At 50.0% G+C, this 22852-nt stretch overlaps 1 protein-coding gene across 6 annotated transcripts in view; it reads left to right on the plus strand.

The window, feature by feature from the left end:
• Positions 1–5574: 5574 nt before the first annotated feature.
• Positions 5575–22852, plus strand: part of NCK2 (NCK adaptor protein 2) — a 136239-nt gene continuing 118961 nt past the window's right edge. For 3 of the 6 annotated variants that reach the window (XM_032651981.1, XM_032651986.1, XM_032651987.1), the window contains exon 1: positions 5575–5793. The gene's annotated coding sequence lies outside the window, so the exon portion shown is untranslated. Of the gene's footprint in view, positions 5794–6620; positions 6766–16437; positions 17217–18870; positions 19365–22852 lie in introns of those variants that run through there. The other 3 variants (XM_032651985.1, XM_032651984.1, XM_032651982.1) reach the window with 3 other exon arrangements.

Genomic DNA, 22852 nt, shown 5'->3' on the forward strand with positions numbered 1-22852 from the left:
CAACTTCACTGACTAGAGAGAGCTGTTCCGAGAAGCACACCACAAACAGCGAAGTGAAAAAGGTATCAGATCACGGTGTTTCTAGAACATACTTTTGCATTAACTTGTGCTTTAGCGAAGCGTGTGATTAATGAAAGCAACGTTCTATCCACCAGTCCTCTACTTGAGAATTGCTTTATATTCTAGAAATCTTCTCTTTTAAAATATGCCTGTAAGACATTGAATAACTAGACTTTTACATAACGGGAACCTTTACTAACTGTATGTCTCCCTGCTCAGTACTCCACTTTCAGGGAAAAAACAAGTAGTAAATTCAGAAAACCAAATGTGCTTTATTAACTTTTTATTTATTAAAAAAATTGTTTTTTGGCTGCGTTGGGTCTTCGCTGCTGCACGCGGGCTTTCTCTAGTTGTGGCGAGCGGGGGCTACTCTTCGCTGTGGTGCACCGGCTTCTCATTGCGGTGGCTTCTCTTGTTGCGGAGCACAGGCTCTAGGCGCGCGGGCTTCAGTAGTTGTGGCACGCGGGCTCAGTAGTTGTGGCTCATGGGCTCTAGAGCGCAGGCTCGGTAGTTGTGGTACATGGGCTTAGCTGCTCTGCGGCATGTGGGATCTTCCCGGACCGGGGCTCGAATCCATTTCCCCGGCATTGGCAGGTGGATTCTCAACCACTGCGCCACCAGGGAAGTCCTATTAACTTTTTAAAAAGCAATTTTAGCGCATGGCCTTGACTTGGTGCACACTCCACCCAATCTTATCCACACTTAGCACCATAAAATGAGGATTTGTGTTCAGAATGGTGACTCTGAGGCATTATGGGTACCCCAACATCAAAAAGGTTCTTTTCACTTACTATACTACATTTTTTAAGGTGAGATAGCAATTTGCAATATATATTTTTAAGATTTCAACTTACGTTCCAGCTAAAGGGGCTTTCTGGTTAATCCTTACCCAAAATGAACATTTAATTTAGCAGAATTAGCCCATTCCTGAGGCAGCCTGATTAACTGAGGGTTTATTGTATCTCACGGAAATGTTTCATATGTGATGTTCACCTAAAGGCAGATTTCAAAATGGAAATGTGAGTAAAATCCTCTTAGCTTTTCTAAAGTTATGGAGCTCCTCTTAAGATTTTTCCTATCTAAAATTAACTCCAATTCCATCCTGCTGCTAATAATCAAAAACAGTTTAAAGTTTGATCATTTTTCTATTTCAGAGCAAGCAGGCTTCAAGTTTTAAAGTTCTGACATGTGTATCTATAACCACAGGAAGTATTCTTTGACAAAACACATACTAAAGATTGCATAGCATGTTAACTTTCCTCCAATTTTCCTTTTATGCTAAACTGCACTTGACTTTATGGTGTTACCTCATCTGTTTTTCTTTAAACAATTAGGTAACGCATAGCTGTTTCCTGAAATCCAGATCGCTATTCAGAGCTAGAAGCAGGAGAATTGTATTGATCAGACGTGGACAGTATCTTACTTTTTTTGGTTTGTATGAACTTTACTCTTTGTATGTGTGGTTTTAAAAAAAACAAAATCCTGTCAGTCCCTGAAAGATGGATGAAGAGGTAATGGGGAGGTACTTTGGAGTTTTGGTAAGAAATTATCCTGCCATCTTTCTGTCGCTTCTCCCTGTAGACAGAATGTGGATAAAATGAAACGCTGAAATCTGCAAGTCCACCAGCATTTGTTTTGAAATTCTTAGAGTGAGTTCATAAAGGCCTCTTTTAAGGCCTCCTTGCTAACAGTCCTCTGTTCTCTTTGGCAGACTCATAAAGGTTTGGCATTTCCGTCCATCATTAAAGATGTATTAAGTGTCTGCTGTGTCCCCGGGACACACGAAAAGGCACTGGAGTCACAGAGGAAAAACAGACATGGTCCTGCCCTCAGGCTGTTTACATCCGAGCTGAGAGGATGACACAAAGAGCAATAAAGCTCATTACGCCAGTGAAATACGTACAGCACTAATAACTAGTTTTCTAGCAAAAAGTCACTTGAGGGCAGGAACCGTGCTCATTTCTGGCTCCCTGTAGAGCACTCTCTGTGTAGTACGTCAGCAATAAAGATTCATTCAATGGAACTGAACGTACAAAAACAGAACTGTTTATCTCTCACCAACTAATTTACCCAACTTTTCTATTTCTGATATGGGCACCATCCTCTTTGCCGCTACCCATATCCAAACCTGTAGGCGACACTGGATGCCCGCTCTCCTCCGCCCCCATATCCAGGAATGCCCATTCCTTTTGGGCTTTTCCTCTCAACTTGTCCTAGACTGGTTCACTCCACCCCAGTTTGAGTTATTACCTTTCTAAGTGTTGCAAACTTTTTTTTTAATTTTTATTTTATATTGGAGTATAGTTGATTTACAGTGTTGTGTTAGTTTCAGGTGTACAGCAAAGTGCTACAGTCATACAAATACCTATATCCATTCCTTTTCAGATTCTTTTCCCATATAGGTCATTACAGAATAGTGAGTAGAGTGTCCTGTGCTCTACAGTAGGTCCTTGTCGGTTATCTATTTTATATATAGTGGTGTGTATATGTTAATCCCAATCTCCCAGCTTATCCCTCCTCCGTCTAGTCACTCCACCCCAGTTTGAGTTATTACCTTTCTAAGTGTTGCAGACTTCTTTTTTTAAATTTATTTTTACATTTTTATCTTTTATTTTTGTAACTGTCGCAAACGTCTGACCACTCTCTTTTTCTTACCTTTCGGCGTTCTTTGGTACAGGCACCAAATGAGTCATCCCGCCACCATGATGATGTCCACACTTAATTCCTGTATCTCCTTGTCTTATCTCCTCAGGATCCTCTGCAGGCATCCTTTGCTCCCTTCTAAATGGAGTATTTTCTGTCCTCCTGGAGTCCTCCCACTTTCCCCCTATATGTCCTTAGGGTTCTAAGCTCCCTCCCCATCTGTTTCCAGCTTTCAAAATCCTAGCGTTTGCATCATTCGGGGGTTTTGGTTGCAAGAAGGGAGAGTACCTCTGGCTATCTTAAGCAGAACAGGGACTTACTGAAGGATATCAGGTAGTTTGCAGAGGGCGGGGCTGGAGGAGCTGGGAGAGGCGGGGAGACCAGGAGGGTTCATGGCCTCCGTAGGGAAGTTCTGGGATCCTTCCGGCAAAAGCAAACTCCATCTCTTCCTCCCTGGCCTTTGGTACCCTCTCCAGTTTCAGAGTCCTGAGTGGGAGGGGTTTATTGGCCCATCCCAGGCCATTTGTTCTCACTGGGCGTCTGGGAGTAGAAAGGCTGAGGAGGCCACTCTGCTTCCTGCCAAGGCCAAGGATGGAGAGAAGGAAGGAAGAAGTCGAATTGCAATGACTTTCTCCCAGGAGCTGAGATGCCTGGTGGCCTCTTGGCCAAGCCTGAGGTCACTGGAGGAGGAGCTCCCTCGGGAAGGAGATAAGTTTCCTTCTGAACCTGGTGATGTTGAAAAGCTGAGGAGCTGCCCAGAGGGGCTGCAGGTGAGCAGGAAGCTGTCCAGGCCTGCCGATCTGGGAGTTAATCACTGAACGTCAGGCTGGAAACGTACAAAACATGATCAACTCTCTTTAAAAAAAGGCACGTATCAGAAGAAAAACAAAGGGCCAAAGTGTGCTTTGGGAATATGACTTTTAGAGTTTGGGAGGACAGCATGCCCGACAAGGACAGACGTGGGCAGGTCAGAAAGGTAGCTGTGTTACATAATCGAACAGACAACCGCATTTCAGGAAATAGCACAAATGCCATGTGCTTCGGAAAACTGCATGGGACAAAGACCGAGAAAGAGACATTGGGTTTTAGATAATGTCCTTGGTGACTTTACAAAGAATCAGAGAAGGGGCTTCCCTGGTGGCGCAGTGGTTGAGAGTCCGCCTGCCGATGCAGGGGACGCGGGTTTGTGCCCCGGTCCGGGAAGATCCCACATGCCACAGAGCGGCTGGGCCCGTGAGCCGTGGCCGCTGAGCCTGCGCGTCCGGAGCCTGTGCTCCGCAATGGGAGAGGCCACAACAGTGAGAGGCCCGCGTACCACAAAAAAAAAAAAAAAGAAAAAAGAAAAGAATCAGAGAAGGATGAGGACTTCAACTCCTGATTCAGTGAAGGAAGGTTATAAAACAGACAAGCAGTAAAAAATTGGGTCAATGTTGTTATACCCATTTTGAGTAAACTAATTTAAAATTGGGCCAGACCATTTACTCTAATTCTGCTTTCCTTATTAGGAAGACAAAGTTTTCACAAAACAAGGGACTGAGGGAGCTTCTTTCTCAACACCATGGAGCAGGTAGCTGTCCAACTCCCTGACTTTGGACCCATCCTGGCTCAGTGCACTGTATCCCCTCCAGCCACTGACCACTGACTGCTTCCTACTGCCAGGAAGCATGCCGGGGACTTACAGGAGAGCGAGGTAAATATTACTCCCCATTTGATAGATTTGAGATAGGTTCAGAAACACTTGTTCCGGAGTTGAAGAAGCAGAGAGTCAACCACTCAACTGCGACTTCAAAGTTATACGGGCTCCAAGGACCCTCCTTGGGTACTTCTGTCGGGGAACAAGGAAGGGGATGAGCCATTCGTTCAGTGACAACGCCTTGTCACCTTGGGTAAACTATTATTGCTTTAATATAATGAGAAACCAGGAGCCTAAGAAAGAATCTCATTAACATGGATCCGGGCTATTCCACCAGGAAATCAGAATCATTTGAATACTAGGATTTCCTTTTGGGAAGCCATATGGGGAAGGGATTGATGACAGACATCTGGATACATGTGCCTGTTTAAGGAACCTTGCGTCTTTCCCTCTCCTCTGGGGTTACAGGTAAGCATGTGGCCAGGTGACCGGAGGGTCCCACTACCAGTGACAACTCCTTCTGGGGCCCACCTTCCCACAGCTCCTTCCAGGATTCTGCCCGGTGGGCGGGCTCGAGCTGGACACGAGGGAACTCAGGCACACACTTTGGGTTTCCTCCCCTGCTTTTAAGAAGTGCTTCCGACGATAATAGAGAGTCAAAAAGTGTCTGGTTGGGAAAGTAAATAGATACAAGGCAAATAAATAAAAATGCCCAGAAGCAGTTACAGAGAGGAAGTGACATTTTTCTGTAAGTCACTTTTCTGTTGGACCGCAGGCCTGCCTCGCCGAGGGTGCCAGGCGAAGGCTTCCGGGAGGGGGGCGGTGGCCGAGCCCCAGGGCGTCCCGATAAGAAAATCAAACAAAAAGACGATGGAAAGACCACCCGCCGGTCCTTCGACACCGAAGTTGCTGCCTTGCTCGCCTCTCCCGTCCTCCTATTCGCTCCGCCAGCGCGCAGGGTCGGAGCGGGGCCTCCCCTCCCCTCCCCTCGGCGCCCCGCTCGGCTCCGCGCAGGGTCCCCCGGGCCGGGCTGCTCCCCCGGCCGAGCCGCGAGCCGCGAGCCGCGAGCCGCGAGCCCCGCGCCGGTCCCAGCGCCGCCCGAGCCCGGCCGCCGTGCGCGCCCAGGTGGGTCCCGGGCGGCGGGCGCGCGGGCCTGGGCGGCCCCGCGGCGTCACGGGGCGGAGCGGAGGAGGCGGAGGAGGAAGGGCGCGCGGCGGGCGCTGCCGGGAGGGGCGGGGGCGCCGCGGCGGGAGCGGAGGCCGGAGCAGAGCGGGCCGGCGGGCGCGGGGCTCGGCGGCGGGGGTCGGCCGGGCCCGCGGGGTCCGCCCGGGCCTGAGCGTCCGCCGAGCGGCGGGAGGAGCGAGGGGCGCAGACAAAGAGCGGCGCCTGGGCGGGCGCAGCGCGGCCGCCGCCCGGGACCCGCGCCGCTGCCCCGGCCTCGGCGGGCGGCGCGCGAGGTAAGCGGGGCCGGGGCGGGGACCGGGGACCGGGGACCGGGACCGGGACCGGGGCCGGGGCCGGGGCGGGGGCCGTCAACTTGGGCCGCTCTCGGAGTTGCGGCGCCGCGGGGCTGGCGGGGCGGGGCGCGCCGGGGCCGGGGGCCGGGTGCCCTCGCGGCCTGGCCCCGCGGCCGCCGGCATCTCCGGCTCGTCCCCTCCCCGGGCCGGGCGGGCTGGGCGGGCCTGCGCGGCGGTCCCGGGACTGGGCCCGCGCGGGGCCGCGGAGCGGGGGCCGGGCGCGCCCCCGGGGAGGACCGCGCGGATCGCAGGCTCCGCTCAGGACGCGGGAGGCGAGCGCGGCCCACGGAACTTCTGTGGGTCGCGACTGTTTGCGAACCCTTGCGGAGCTGCTGTCACTTGGCGTACGGGAGGCTCTCCGGGCCGGGGCGCTTTGTGCCGGGGCCGGGCTCCGCATCCTGCCCGAGATCACCGGCCCCGGAAACAAAGTTTCTCACGATCGCGCTGCCCTGGGCTTATTCTGGGCGATCGAACCACCCAGCGGTTCTGGAAGAATTCGGTGTGTGACTTGAGGGCGTAGACGGTAACTCCCCTGGTGAGCGCAGTCGGCGTGGAGTGTGCGGGGGGTGTGATCGCAAAACGCTTTCGTTTGTGGACCGTGGAGATCGCCCTGGAAGGGCTGCGCGGGTGCCCGGGGGTTCCGGACTCACTGGCGTCTCTACAGCGCGGGGGACAAAGCAGGAGCGGGCGCGGGTCGGCCTCTGGCACCCAGGACAGGTCAGGTCGGCAGTGTTCCCCGTATTTGGCTTTGTTTATTTTGCCAACAGGTTTAAGGCTGAACCTGGCAAGTTCGCGTCTGCACAACGGGATGAGCAGGCCGCAGCGCGGGGCCCGCGCAGGCCCACCCCTTCCTTTGACCCCAAAGAAACTGCACCCTGAGAGGCCACCGGGTGTGGCTTGCGGGACCCACAGGTAGGGGGGTCCTTACCTGGTCCCGGCCCAGTGTGGCTTTCTCCTGGGCTTCGCCAAAGGGATTTTGGTAGGAATGAGAGTTATTCAGGGTGTGTTTCATCCCACTGCATTTGATATCGTAAGCAACAGGACTTAAAACGACTGAAAATGAAATTAATCTGGGCTGCTTTAACTTACCAAAGCAGACCTAAACTTTGCTTCTGAACACTCCCTTAATTCACTTACCCAGTGGCCCTAGATGAACGGGTAAATTAATGACAGGATTCAGGCATGGGTGGTGGGGTTGTATAAAGAGGGTAGCAGCCAGCGAACACGAGCAGATCGAGTGGGCCTAACCAGGAGACTGAGCTGTCGGTGTAGGCTTTTAGGTGTTTGGAACGGGGGTTTCCCCAGATGTGGGTGTTAACCGTGTTTCTGAATTAGTGACCAGGAGGGAAAATCCTACTTTGATGTTTCTCTCCTCCAGGTTGGTTAGATGTAGTTTTGAAGAAAGAGGCCGGATCTTAGTGGTCCTCTGGCTGCAGCCAGTTGAGGCTGAAATTGGGAACTTAAAGCAGCTGTAAGCTGGTAGTTACCTAGAGGCCTCCTCACCTGGGCCCCGAGCTTCTCAGCTGCTACCTAAATACTCAGCGGGATTGATCCTGGGCCACGGGATGACATTGCCATCTGGAGGATAGGCTGACCCATCCCCTTCGCTCCCCATTTAAGGTGGGGCCTGATTAAGGTGATTGCAAGTAGCTGTGCTCATTTGTCAGGCTTTGAGGTTTTCTTTATTACGTGCCCTATACTTCAGTTCTCTTCATCCCTCATCTCTTTGAAGCTGCCATATTTCCCAGCCTCTGTTAAAATATTTGCATTGGGGGATTATTGAGGTTTTCCAACAAACAGATCATCTGTACACAGTATTTGAGACATGTGTTATCATCCACTGTAAACATACCTGAAATCTTTCTTGTGTGTATACAAACTGGATAACCTTTTAAAATACCCTAAAGTCTTCTCCATTGCCCAGAATGACCTGGAGCTTTTTCCTTGGTCACTTCATTAGCATTGGCTGGATGAGGCTGTGTTACACATGTTTCTCCGGGATACGCATGCTTCTAACTGCCCAGAATGGCCTCCGGTGAACCAGGGGAGAGGGCCGGGGACATGCTTCTCCTCTATGAAAAATCAAGCGGAAGATTGCTCGCTAGAACTGTAGGGTGGGTAGTGGACCATGTTTGGAAATCTAGTAAGCTAACTTTTTTCACAGATGAACTGGAAACTCCCCACAACTCCCCACAACTCAAATCCGAGGCTTGCGAGATGAGTTTTCCCATCCAGATGAGTTGCAATTGGCCCTTCCAAAATGTTTCTCTTTCCTAAAATGAGTGATGGAAACCCTTTGTGGCCTGTTTTCAAAGGCTAAAGATGACATCGTGCTGATACTGTTAAATGCTTGAGTTAAGACAGTTTAGAAGGAGGTCAAGAGAGCCATTTAACGGTTTCAAAGTATGGAGCTAGAGTAAAGATAGTTTCTTGTTTCTTTAGGCCATTTTAGTAACAGTTTTAAAAATTAGACTCTTTTTTCTTTTCCTACATTTCACTTTGAATGGATCCCAAAGTGTGTCCATTTCTGAAGGTATAATTAACATTAACCAGTTATAACTCCCTCCCCCAACACACACACACGCATTTGTCACAGTTGGCCCCGTGGCTTGTGTTCATTCCTTGTACACACGGATGCCCAGAAAATACTGATTGAACACGTTAATATTGAGTTCTGAGCCTGTCAGTCGTTAAGGCTCTAGGTTCATAAGGTTTTGCTTCCAGCACGTCCAGGTCCAGACAATGGGAGGATTTGGTCTGGTGGCCTCTCTATTTGGTAAATTCTCTGTCAAACGAATCACTTATAGTCCTGAAGCTAAAATTAATTTAAAAAAAAAAAAAAAAAGCAAGAGGAAAAGCAAACCCAGCTACATAACCCCCTGGTGGGTTGCCTAAATGTTTTACTTTTCAATAGGTTGTCTGTCCAGGTTAACCTGAACTGGAAACTCTGGGCAGAGCATTTGTTATCCTGGCCTGGTAAGCTAGCCATTTAGTGTCCTCTTACCTCTTTTTATACCATTTTTTAATGTTTTTAAGAAAAGAAGCTTCAAGTGCGCTCAGAATCGAAATACTGCAATTTCCCCTTTTGAGAGTTTTGGAAAGTGGGATCGTTTTGCTGGTTGGCAGTTAAATGAAGATCTGAAACGCCCAAGTCAGATAAAAATAACAGGTACTAGTGTTCAGATGGAAGATTATGGCTTACCAGTTAGCTTTCCCGTCCACCACCATACTTAGTATCGAAATAACATGGTGACGTGGGCTCCAGCCCTGATGTCTGTGTGAGGACCCCGGAGCCCAGAGACAGTGGCGGGGTGACAGAGCCCCCTGGCTGCTCAGCAGGAGATGACCCCCAGAGGTGCTGGGCGTGGTAGTCCCTGGGAGGCTGCGGGTCTGCCGCAGGTCCTGATGGGTGGAGTGTGTGGGCCCCTGCCCGGCTGCAGGTGGGAGCAGGGCGGGCAGGTGAGTTCACTCTGGAGGTGACCTCCTGTCCTGATTTCGGTGTCTGAGCCCGTTGGCCTGGACATTCTCTGCGAGTTGAAGGGCGCTTGTCCCCATTCAGTGTGTGCACGCCTGCTCAGGCTGCCCTCACAGATCCCACAGGCTGAGCGTGAAAAGGAAGCTTATTTCTCGCCCTTCTGGAGGCTGTAAAGTGAGGATCCAGGTGCTGGCAGACTCAGTTCTCGGTGAGCCTCTCTTCCTGCTGTGTCCTCACACGCCCTGCATGTGGGGCGTTCTGGCGTCTGTTCCTCTTCCTAGGAGGACACCAGTCCTGTTGGGTTAGGGCCCCACCCTTCTGACCTCATTGAACTTTAGTTGCTGCCAGGGCTCTTTCTGCAGATGCAGGCCCGTCGGGGGTGAGGGCTTCAACATGTGAATTCGGGGGGCAGTTCAGTTCATAACAGTGTGTCACTGTGTTCAAAACCAGGCTGACGATTTTAGGGCTTCCTGTGGCTTCTGTCACCCCGATCTGGGATCTGGTGCTTGAGGACATCTGTGGCGGGGAGGGGAGGGGCTGGCAGCTCAGTGCTCATCATGCAGCCTCCACACGCGGGGAAGGCGGCCGCTGGGATCCAGATGCTTCAGGCTTTGAGGAGAACCGTTAGGAGAGAGAACTAGCCCTGACCAATTCCGTTTGCGGACGCTTCTCCTCAGCCGGTGTTGGCTCAGCTGCAGCACGGTTTTTGGGTCAGGATCACGGTCAAATACAAGATGTACGGAAAGTGCTGGGTTTGGTATGGAAACGAGAGCGTTTCCTGGCCACGGGTGGAACCTGGGGCCAGGAGCATCGCTGGGGCTGCTGCTAAGACTGGATCTGCTGGGAGCCAGCGTCCCCTTGGCGGGTGCGGGAGGGTTCGGTGACGTCCACCCTGATCGCTGCCTGTGTTGCTGGCCTGGGCCAGTGGGAGCTGTTCCAGGCGATCACCTGTGCGACCGCAGCTCTCCAGCTGCAAACCTGTTCATTCCTGACTCAGTCGGTCATTCCAGTGAATCATCCGACTTCCCTCCGGTCATTTCCACTGAAAACTCTGAACATCACAGCTGTTGGCACCGCCTCCTGACCTGCCTGCCTTCTCGTTAATGTCCCCAGCATTGACTCACTGCGTCATCCTGGACTCTCCCTTGCCTCCCAAATCCCAATCTTATTAATTTTACCTCCAAAAGATCTCTTTACACCTGAGCCCTGCGGTACTTCCCCTCTCACTTGCACTGGCAGAACACCTCTTTCACCACGCCTACCGCCCTGCTCATTGCGCCCGGGTACCCGAGCCTGGCCGTGGTCCCATCGCTGGCTCTCCACTGCCCTCGGGTCAGCGTCCCCCGTCCTCAGTGTGGCTACTGTGGGGCTCCTCACTGCTTTCTCAGCCTCTAAATATGCTTCCCCGCCCCCAGTACACACTGGATGGCAGCCTGCTAGTTGTGATAACGTTTATTGTCAGTTTATTTTTAAAGACTTCTGTACTTTGGGGCCGATTCCGTGTTACCCTTGTAATAACAGCATCACGGTGCAAGTGCCCCGGAACTATACCTGACCCTTAAGGAAGGCGGAGAGGCTGGTGCCGAAAACGCTGCCTGTGTCTGTTTTCATGTGGGGTGTTTCCTGAGAACGCCCCTTGAAGATTGTCAGGAGCTGTGCTGTCCCATTGAAATATAATGCGAGCCACAGAGGGGGTTTTAACTGTCTAGTAGCCACGTTAAAGATGTAAAAGGAAACAAGTGAAACTAATTTTCACAGTCTGTTCTTTTACCTGGTAGAGCCGAAGTATCTGTATTTCCACGTGTTCAACATAAACCGTTACTAATGGGGTGATTCACATTCTGTTTGTGTGAAGTCTTCGAAAGCCGGCACGTGTTCTCCGTTCATGGCGTACCTCTCGCCTCGCAACATTTGGGTGTTCAGCGGCCCCATGAGGCTGGTGGCTGCATGCTGGAGAGCACAGGTCTGGACACTTTAATGACGCAGGCTTCATTTAGTCTGTGTTTTCCTAAGTTGAGATGGCTGAAAAGACATAGAGGAAGCAACCTGGGATCATAATAATGGTGATTTTTATTCTGTAGTGGGAAGGGTGTAATCTGTAGTTCTGAGGAATACTGTGGTATTTCAGGTACTCAAGCAATTTTAGAGTACTCAAACCAGAGGTGGTTACCTATAATCAGGATACTTGTACGTTTTACAAATGTTTTAAAATGTGTGTAGAATTCTAGAGGTTAAGTTACCAATGCAAAATAACTTCTTGGGAATGTTAGTGTTCAGTGTATTTCCGATATATTTAAGTACTTAATTTCTAAGTATAGAACCTAAAAGTCATATTTCTTTAGTGATCACGGGCTTCTTCCCTGACGCACACACACCACACGTTGTAGTGACTGTGCTGACCACGTTACACAAAATACTAGCTCATTGAATGCCTTCAAAAGTTGAGTGTGGGGCTTGCCTGGTGGCGCAGTGGTTGGGAGTCCGCCTGCCGGTGCGGGGGACGCGGGTCCGTGCCCCGGTCTGGGTGGATCCCACGTGCCGCAGAGCAACTAAGCCCGTGCGCCGCAACTACTGAGCCTGCGCTCTAGAGCCCGCGTGCCACAACTACTGAAGCCCACGCACCTAGAGCCCGTGTCCCGCAACAAGAGAAGCCACCGCAATGAGAAGCCTGCGCACAGCAACGAAGACCCAACACAGGCAAAAATAATAAATAAATAAAAATAAATAAATTTATATAAAAAAAAACCTGCGTGTGATTTCTTGCTGTGTTTCTCTTTATAGTCGAGGATATGGAGACATAGCAGGTCAGGCTGCCAAAGGTTCCAGAGCTGGTCAGTGGCAGATTTGGAATTCACACTCAGGCTGTCTGACTTCTGAGGCTCTGCTCTTATCCACTAAGCCAGGCCACCATCTCTTCATTAAGGTGTATCTGAAAATGCGTGAACAGAGCTGTAAACGTTTATGATGGTGTGAGATTGGAGGAACATAATGGAAAACCATTGATAGGGAGCAGAGCTTGGAGGTCGTTCATTCTGGGAACCTCTTACCAGCCAAGTTATGCTGGAGGCCCTGGACTTCGGAAGGACATTGTGAGTAAGCACCGGCCGCTCCAGTGGTCCTGGCGGGTGTGCCGCGGAGAGTCACAGAGGCGCACCCGTGAGCGTCCCCGGCCTTGCAGCTCGTGCCCGCCAGCCCTCCTTTCTGAGTACCACGGGCCAGGGGACCCCCAGACAGGCATACTCTCCAGCTCAGAGCCGGGCCTCAGCATCCCCTGGAGGGTTCCTTCAAACTCATGGCCGGACACACACCAGAGTGTGTCTGCAGGGGGGCCTGAGAATTTGCTTTTCTGATGAATTCTCAGGTGATTTGGAATTTTGGAAGACTGCTGATCTAACTTTGTGGGAACTTCGACAGCGGCTGCCGTCCTAAGCGAGGCTCCTAGTGCCGGACCATCCTAAACTCGCCCTTCCGTTGTTGGAGGGCCCTGGAAGCACTGGGTAGCCTCCCCTCGGGGCAGATGGAACTGACATACAATCGAGAGTGTGGTGCTGTTGGGGGACTTCTGTGTGTTTCCAGGTCGGAAGGCGGTCTCCGATGGGCTATCACGCGGTCAGGCTCTCTGAATTCACAGGCTTAGGTTTGCAGTCCGGCTGCTTCTCTCCATGCAGCCTGTCCCAGGAGGAGCAGCAAAGATTTATTTACTTAAACAAGCTTAATAATTCTCCCAGCCGCGGTGAGGGCGGCCCGCTCGGGAGGAATCTTAGAAGAGGGAGAGATGGGCGTGAGACGCTTAGAGAAGGCGCCAGTGGCTGTCTCATTGGACGCCCATCAGTGTCGGCATCGATCTTCCTTAAAGGATGTGCCTCAGTTTCGTATCCTATGAGTTCTGGCTGAGCGTTTAAGGATGTCTGCAAGTCAACAGATATTTTAATTATGTCACTTGCAAGCCTGGCTACAGAAGAGCGGTTCTGTCTCTCCCCCTTTCCAGCTGTATTCGTTTTAAGGGCAGTCCCTTTAAAAGCTTGTGTCCCTGTTTTCAAGTCCGTGTGTGTTGGGGGCAGGGGTGGTGGGGAGATGTCGGGATTGGGGATAAACAGCTCTCTTCTTGCTCTGAGTGATGGGAACCAGCTTGGGGACATGGACGTAAAAACTGCAAGCTGCTGGAGTATTTTTAAGAGACCACGAAATAACGAGGGATTCAGAGAGTTACTTTAGAATCAGTTTCAGGGCATTTGATATAGGTGAATAGTGAATTTTCACCAAACTGCTTTCTTTCTTTCTTTCTTTTTTTTGCGGTTACCGGGCCTCTCACTGTTGTGGCCTCTCCCGTTGCGGAGCACAGGCTCCGGACGCGCAGGCGCAGCGGCCATGGCTCACGGGCCCAGCCGCTCCGCGGCATGTGGGATCCTCCCAGACCGGGGCACGAACCCGCGTCCCCTGCATCGGCAGGCGGATTCTCAACCACTGCGCCACCAGGGAAGCCCTGCTTTCTTATTTAAGGAACATACTTAGGAGCAGAATCTGGCAAGACGGCTATAAAAGCAGAATTTTCCTTTCTTTTGGTTCTTCCCTTTGTATTTCACATTCGTGTGTGATTCCCCGACCCTGGCCATGCAGCTTAAGTCATCTGCCTTCCTTACCTGCACTCGGGTGGTTTTCCTTTATGTGTTCACTTACTGCCTTCTTCGGACTGGCCTGGCTTATGTGTACAAGCTCCCCTCCCTTTATTAAGACGTCTGTGCTGCCTCATTTCCCTTCTTGGGGTCTCCGTCGTAGGTCTCTTTCATATGGTTCAGGAGATAAGACCCGGTGGTGACTATAAAGAAACTGTCCTCTTAAAACTGGGGGAAGGACAACCGACCCTCTGCTGTTGTCATTTTCACTTTGAAGGGTGCCTGGGTGGAACTGAGGCTCCGTCGAGGGTCGTAGATGAGGGCTCCGGTGCTTGAACTTGACTGTGCCTTGCGCCAGGTGAGCTCAGCCCCGGGAGGGAAGGCTGCCCTGCTTTCTGGAAGAAGGAGATCCTCTTTTCCTTAATGTCTCAGCTCGGAGAGGGTTGTTACAGTCAGAGGCAGAAAATGTTTTCAACATACTGCATACCTGAAAATTCCCATTCGTTTTTGAATTTTCCTAGCTGGTAGATTTGGGTTAAGAAATAAAAGCAATTCACTTTGGCAAATACAAGAGGATACCTTTTCAGGTGTTAATATTAAAAAAAGAAACTTGATGGGACTTCCCTGGCGGTCCAGTGGTTAAGACTCTGCACTCCCAATGCAGGGGGCAATGGGTTCGATCCCTGGTTGGGGAACTAAGATCCCGCATGCCGCAGAGCGCGGCCAAAATAAGTAAGTAAACAAATAATTAAAAAAAAAAAGGAACTTGAGACGTGACCCTCTACTCTTGTATGTAAATTAGTGGTTCTCAACCAGGGGTGGTTCTGCCCCTCTGGACAATTGGTGGTGTCTGAGGACATTTTCCAGTTGTCAAGACTGGGGAGTGGTCCTGGTACCCAGTGGGCAAAGACAAGGGATGCTACCCAGCACCACGCAATGCAGCAGACTGTCCCCACAGCAGAGGGTTAACTGGCCTGAAAAGTCAGTGTTTCAGCAGCCTTGTTACGAGCGACTGCTCATATACTTTGCTTAAACCTTTCAGTTAATGGCCCATGTATTCTTTCACGCAGTTGCCCTCTTGGAGATCATTTTTTCCCTGCAGTTTGTTTTTTTTTTTTAATAAATTATTTTATTTATTTATTTTTGGCTGTGTCGGGCCTTCGTTGCTGCACATGGGCTTTCTCTAGTAGCGGTGGCTTCTCTCATTGCGGAGCACGGGCTCTAGGCGTGGGGGCCCCAGCAGTTGTGGTGTGCGGACTCAGCAGCTGTGGCTCACAGGCTCAGTAGTTGTGGCACACGGGCCCAGCTGCTCCACGGCATGTGGGATCTTCCCGGACCAGGGCCCGAATCCGTGTCCCTGGCACTGGCAGACGGACTCCTAACCACTGCGCCACCAGGGAAGCCCTCCCTGCAGTTTTATAAACATGAAAAATAATACCTATTTAGAAAGCTAAACAGTATTTATACACCTCTACAGTTAAGTATATAAAGGAGAAAGTTTAATATAACTGAGTTAACCATGGTTTATCTGTAATATTGTTGGTGGTAAAGTATGGCATGCATTGTTTTTTAAATTTTCTACTTCTCCCTCTTTGGACCAGATAAATATGAAATGCTGATTTTGTAGGAAGCATTATGAAATCTGGCTGAACCGTGGTGACAACACATTCCCTTTAGAATGTCCACAAACAGGGAAGTAATGGGGTCCCTTATCAGTTGCTTTTAATAGGTAGTTGATTTTCAGAGTTTGGTTTAATCGAAGACCTCTGTTTACTTAGCTCAGAATCCTTACAATTGGTGATTGTTTATAGGAAAAAAACCCTGTTTTTGTTGTTACTAAAGTTTTTAAGATCCTAGGTTCAGCCTGCTAATCTTTGAGCTGGTCACATCTGTCAGCTTTTGAATGTTTTATTTCCTTTTTTTATATAGTTCTAAAATAAACTCTTCAGGGGAGAGAGAACCAAAATATCACAAATTAGACCTTATCCAGGGAGGAGGAAAGGGAAAATGATAATTGGGTTGTTCGTCTCTCTCAGCGTCTGGCTCAGGGCAGCGCTGCCTGTTAGGTGGCCTGGATCGCCGTGTTCTCTCTGCCCTTCTTTTTCTTTATAAGCAGGCTCTGACTTGATAAAGTCAGAGAAGCCTAGAAATTGAGAGGGCTGCCATGAGAAGTTTCCTTGGCTTAATCTAGATCTGTTTTCTGTAAATCATTTCCTGTTGTATTGCTCTTCCCTTTTACTTGGTCACTTCTTGTATCTGCTCTCTTCCTGTTCTGTTGCTAGGATAACACAGAATGAGCCTGCTGGAAATTTTTGAACTTTTCTCGGTGGAGATGGTTACAAGTGCAGTCAGTCCTTTTCTTTCCTTAACCTCCCGTCCTCGGTGCACTGAGAAGGACCGAGGAAAGGTCAATAGTCACTCTCTGGACAGACTTGGAGGTTCTGCAGTTGTGTGCTGCCCGGTAACATTGTGTGTGTCTAATTGTTCTGTGTGTGTCACCGTATCATTTGATCCTGACTCATCGGTGGAGGAGCAAGTACTGTGACTTGGCCACAGTGGAGAGAAGGAACGTGAGGGGTCACAGGGACGGGGGCTGGCCGCAGGGGTCCTGCTGTCAGGTCGTGCCCCGGATCTGGAGCTGCGGACGCAGGGCTTCCTTAGGGCTTTGTCTTTACGGTAGTTGAAATCTCCTCCTCCCTCAAAATAAAACGTTTGCCGGCATGCAGTAACTTCCTGACTTTTCATTATGATAGGGGCTGGCTTAAAACAGCCTCATCCTGAACTTCAGTAATAGCTGGCCTAAATGTGAACTCGGAGACGTCTGGTTTCCTGTGAGCAGTGAGGGTGCGCGTGTCCACCCGCTGCTAGTTTGGCCCAAGCTGCCCGGCTCGCTTCTAACACCTCTCCACCTCCGTCTCACCTTCTGCGAAGCAGGGGCTTAACGCTGATGTTTTCAAAGACCTTTTGTGGCTCTGCCTCCCCTGTTTAGAAATTGCAGCTGTGCAGTTCCTTATTCGAGAAGGGTCTTCAAAACAGAGTGGGCTGAACCGGCCTGCGCGTGGTAAACTGAGGCTGCTGGTCCCTTTTTGTGAATCTGGCTGGAGGACCGAAGGGCACGTGTGCGGGGACAAAGCGCAGGCTGCCTTCTCCATCCCGATCTGACCCACAGATCAGACTGCCGGACTAGGTTGCCGTCCCTGAATTGTCACCCAGTGAAAACTTTTGAGTGCCGACTACAGCAGAAGCACCGCGCTAGGAGCTATGGACACACAAAGGTAGACCACTCAGAGCCCTGCCCTCAGGGAGCTTGTGAACCAGCAGAGTGATTTTGCAGGTTCACGATCGACGCTTCTCTGTGGGGTCCTGTGGGTGGTGCAGGGGAGACCCATGGAAAGTCCTCAAGGCCAGGGAGAATTCATTTCAGATATTCTCAGGGAGAGTCAGGTAGCCCTGAGACCGTGGAGTGTCCGCTGAGCAGGGATGGTCCCAGTTGCCGCTGGTAAAGCTCTGTGGCCGCATTGCAGCTGGGGCTGGCACCCTGTCCTCACCCCGACACCAGCCTCCCTTCCCGGGACGGTGCTGTCTTCCCAGGGCCTGCGTGAGGCCATGCTGTCAGTTTGCTTAGGATGAACGTGTGGTTTTGGGGTCAACTACTCCGTAATTTTCAGATTATGTAAACTCTGCTTACACGTGATTTATTTGCCTACGACTTTTAGCTCTTAAAAAGAAAAAGAACAAAACTACTTATTGCTGCTTTTAATGGCAATGCCGGTGTCAGGAAGCCCACTGATACTTCTAATTCCTTTTTTTTTTCCTAATTGATGACGGTGTAAGTGCATTAAATTGCCGTTACATTTTAATCTAGAAAAGATTTATTTAATCAGATTACCGCTACGCCTGGATTGGTGATGAATATTGTAAATCCGTCCTGTTCAGGCATTTTGCAGGTTTGTTTTTTATCCTGATTGTCGAGTTCGAAGTGTTTCCTTTGAAATGTGAACTATTTGTTCGCTCCATTATAGATGTTATTTTTTTGTATTTTTTCAAATGCAGTGTTTCAGGTCGTTGACCTCGGCTTCATCTAGTTCCCAAATCATCGTGCCCTTTTAACAGCAAGTCGGTGGACCAGTTTCTGTGTTTCTGTTTAGCATCCGGAAATAATTTAATCCTGGCATTCAAAACAATTCAAATCATAATTAGTGATTTGTCCTCTGTTTCACACTGAACTCGTTTACGGTTCCTCCTTTAACTTTTGATGACGTGGGTTAGTGATACGCTGTAATGAATGCTTTGTGTTTAAGGGAAGCTTAATTTGAGAATAACGAGAATTTAATTTGAACTATGAGTTTTGTGTTGGCCGTTTTAAAGATTGATTGGAATACATTGATTCCTGGCTCTCAGGGACCTTAACAGGAGAAAATTTAATGCCTGCTAAATAAGTCTTTTTGGGTCTCATTCAAGGAAGCAAGGTCTTTGTTGTCGTTTACAGACTTGTGTAGAGTGTGATTTTATGTGTGTAAGTACAGGTCACGTGTTCTCTGAAGAACAGCAAAAATTGTACTGTTTCAACCAAGTAAATAACCTTATACTGTCGTGTTGAGCTAATCAATAAATGTGTTTATCTCCTTTTGCTGAGTGGACTTTTTACTAATTTTTCCAAAGTACACTTTGTAATTGTTGAAAGGCGTTCATGTTATGCTTTGCATATATGGATTTATGTGTAGTATGTATAGTACATATATATTTTAAAATAAACCTTTAATTTTAGAAACGTCTTAGACTTACAGAAAAATCCCAAAGAGAGTACAGAGAGTTGCCATACCCAGCATCCGGTTTCCACTGTTGTTAACATCTCCCGTTACTCTGGTACACTGGTCACAGCTCATGAAGCAAGACTGGTACTTTATTGTTAACTATAAAGTCCATACTTTTCTGGATCTTCTTACTTTTTCCCTAATGGTCTTTTCTGCCCCAGGATCCCATGCTGGAAACCTCATTCCATTTACTCATGGTGTCTCCTGAGGCTCCTCTTGGTTGTGACAGTTCCTAGACTTTCCTCCTTCTGACGATACTTTCAGTGTTGAGGAGGACCAGCCAGGTGTTTTGTGGAACGTTCCTCTGTTGGGATCTGTCTTGTGTTTTTCTCGTGATTAGGCTGGATTACACGTTTGGGGGAGAAGACCACAGAGGGTGAGCACCATTTTCATCACATCCTGTCAAGGGTGCATGATATCAACGTGGCTTGTCCCCACTAACCTTGACTTTCTGGCTAAGGTCGGCTCTGCCAGGATGTCCACTGTGGGCCCACTGGGGAGTGACCCAGGGCTCCTCTGTTTGCGCTGCAGTCTTGGAAGGAAGCCCAATGCCCTCAGAGGTCCGGTGGAGGGAAATGGAGTCACAGCCGTGAACCCTGCCCTGCAAAGGTCAGTCTGGGCCAGAGGAGGGTGGTCCTCAGTGCCCGGCTTGTCTGAAATGGTTCCGTCATGTGTGTGTGTGAGTGAGGGCAGGTGAGTGTGTGCACGTGTGACGATGGGGATGTCCGTGGACTTTGTCCAATTTGGGCAAATAAAAACCAGCAGCAGATCTTCCTGGTTTCAGCACAGGCCTGATGCTTCGCGCTCTGAGTTGGCCATCCTGTGCTCAGGCAGACCCGGTGAAGGGGGGGGCGGAGGCCTGAGATGGTCCCTGCACGAGAGGAGGTGCTCAGTGGTGACGGAGGTCCTGCTGCGGTCCCAGCCCAGGGAAGGTGCACTGCATCTGTGGACACAGCCGCTCTGGCGGCCCTTACCAGCTGCCCAGGTGCCCTGACGCGGCTCCAGGTGTGCGTGCTAGCAGATTGGGGCTGCGGGGCGTGGGCTCAGCAGCTGGCCTGGGGAGGGGATGGCGTGGGGCTTTCCTCCAGTGGCTGGTCAGGCGGAAGAGTGGTTGGCCTTCCTCTGGGGTGCAGAGAGGGTCAGGTTTAATAGGGCTGGTAGCCTCTTTCACTTTCCTGTTTATACCTCCCCTGCCACTGACGGGATGCTTTGAGGGTGGAGGTGGAAGGCGCCCTGTGGGGATACTCCTTACCGTTCCGCCCTCCCCAGAGCTACGTACATTAGAGAGAATCAGTTATGTTCATTCATGTTCATAGAACTTGTATTAGTGCATTTTGTTTATTAAAATTGACTGCATATAAACATCTGCAGTGGCTTTTTTGAACATTATTTTCTTTAAATCCATGCCTCCATGTTAAAGTATAATTTATGATTTCTATTTTGACCTGTGGTTTCTGATAATCGTTAAAAAATCTTTCACTGAATTTTTTTGTTTGACTGGGGTTGTTTATGTGAGTTTTGGCGTCTATGTGTAGAAGAATCATGACATGAAAATGAGAACTCCCACTTTGCTGGGAAACGTTTAAGGACAGCATTTTTGGAATTGGCTGGGCTTGGGTTTTCTTTATAGCAAGTCTGCTGGAAGCAGCGTTCCATATGTAGAAGCAGGGCTGAACAAGGTGGTCTGTTCAGCTTCCTTCCAGCTTCAAGTTGGAAGAGGACTTGCTGGAGGAAACGGTAGTGAGTAGGTGGCAGAGCGTCAAACCAGGGGAGTGGGAAGGAGTGGGGGACTGGTCCAGCCTTGGGCTCCCGGGTCGGGCTCTGTCCTCACATCCGCACGCGTTCCTGTTACAACAGCACAGGAGCCTCTGCTCTGACGGGTCCTCCCTGGGGCCCCGCCCGAGTCTGGAATCTAGGGATTTGTTGAATCAGCCCTGGTTCTTGGCATCATGGGAAGTTCTGAGTGGTTCCCCAAAGGCGGTTCTTATTCCGGGGGCCCTTTGGGGAGAGGATGGACTTCAGGGGGTCCGTGGCCTTGGGGTGAAAAACTTACATTTTTATCTTCACTAGCTATTAATTAGTGTTTCCTTCCATTGTGAAAGTAGGGAGCACAACCCGTGACGTTCGCGGCCATCAGAGAAACGAGTGGGGCTTTTGCATCACCACGTCGTGGTGGTTGCAGATGGTTGGGATTTGGGCTACTCTCGTCTTCCTTCGATTACGGGGGTTATTAGACCTGCCATACCCTCTTGGTTAGCGTATTCCTAAAGAAGCACATGTGCATCTCATATTCTTTTTTTAAATCATACTTTAGTAACTGTCTTCTCATACAATTGCATAAAATGAAAACCATTTAAAAGCATTCTGAGCGGGAGGCCCTGGGCCTCCCCTTCTGACGGGGGGGAGGGCGTGCATGGCACAGGGCGTGGGCCTGGCAGGTCCGGTGCTGTCTTGTCTGATGACGGAGCTGCTGGGACCCAGGCCTTGGGCCAGAGATGGTCCACATGGGCATCGTGGAAAGTAATTTAATTCTGTTGCCTCACAGAAGTCTCTCCAGTCACGCGGTGATGACAGAACATCCCCCAAGCGCATAACATAAAATCCTTTGTCTGTAAGAAAAACCTAAGAACAATTGTACTTAAATCAGATAGAAGGCCTAGTCATTGTTTTTGTAAATTTAATTATTTCAGTCGTCATAGTGGGAAAATACATATCCGTTTATTATCTGAAAAAAATGAATGTAAATAGTGTTCTGGGATTTGGGATGAGTTAATAGCCTAGTGATTGGGTTGGGTTGTGCATTCGGGACTTAGGGGTTTAGAGTAACTTCCAGCGTCAGGAAACTGTCAGGGACTTTTAAAAATCTCTCGCATTAAAGAGTTTGACTTTTTGGTTCTCGGGTGTTAATGGCAGAAGGGTCCCTGGAGTCTTTGACCCCGTATTAAACAGAAATACGTTATAAAATAAGAAGTGGCTTGGAAGAAGAGTTGGTGCACGGAGCTGTGACTACCAGCTGCGGGGCTGTGGAGGACGCTTCCTCAAGAACGAACACGTCAGTAACGACCGCAGACCTTTACCAAACGTTCCGTCTGCCCTCCCCTAATATTGCTCTTGACTGCGCCCCTGCAGGCTGCCTCCGCCCCGTGTAAATAGGGAATTTATCCGAGTGCGGTCCTGGCGGCCTTTCTGGAGCGTTTTCGCGTGGGTGTGTTGTATTTGCACACGTGTGCGGTGACCCTTGGTGGCGGCTGGCTGGGCGTCTTCACCAGGCAGGTGGGGGGGCGCAGCAGACACCCGCATCCCTAACGCACCGGCATCCCTAAGGCACCCGCATCCCTAAGGCACCCGCATCCCCGCTGTGCCTGCCTCTCTCCCAGCTGCCCTTCCCTAGGGGCAGAATGGTCCCCGTCACGTCACTTGCTCTGGTGGTACGTTTGCAGCACTGCCAGGTACGAATATGAACGTGCGGGCTGAACACACACCTTCGCATATGAGACCTGGCTTTTTGAGACATCTTTTCTGGCACTGCTCTTTTTGTCTTTTTTTGGTGGAGTTTCTTTTAATGATAAAGGCAACCTACTAACTAACTCTTAAAGACCGTATTTAAAAAGGAAAATGCTTCCTGTCACCGTAACATCCTAAAAGAGAGACATTTCACGTTTGTCATTAGTCCTTGAAATTATGTGTGACCATTTGTACAGTTTCATATTCTTCTTAATATGAGCATTTTCCCACCTTATTAGTAATTTGGCGATGTTTTCTTGTTGCCCAATATCCCGTAGAGGGACAGCGCCCTCAGTAGTGTAAGCTGCTTCCCGCTGACTTGGTCATTTAAATTTCTGCTCCAGTAGATGAGGTGCCTGTGTGCTCCTTTATATTTCTTTTCTTCTACTGAGCTGTTCCTTGACATAAGTTCCTCGGCGAGGGGTTGCAGAGTTAAGTGGTATGGATGTCTTTATGGTTCTTGATAGGTGTTTCCAAACCCCCCCCTTCTAAAGGGGCCGCGCCAATTCTCGGTCAGGTACAAGCATCAGTGTCCCCCAGGGTGTGACAGGCACCCCCCTCTGGACAGGCACCTGGAGTCGACGGGTTCCAGA

The sequence above is a fragment of the Phocoena sinus genome, chromosome 13, assembly GCF_008692025.1.
Source record: "Phocoena sinus isolate mPhoSin1 chromosome 13, mPhoSin1.pri, whole genome shotgun sequence".
Lineage (NCBI taxonomy): Eukaryota > Metazoa > Chordata > Mammalia > Artiodactyla > Phocoenidae > Phocoena > Phocoena sinus.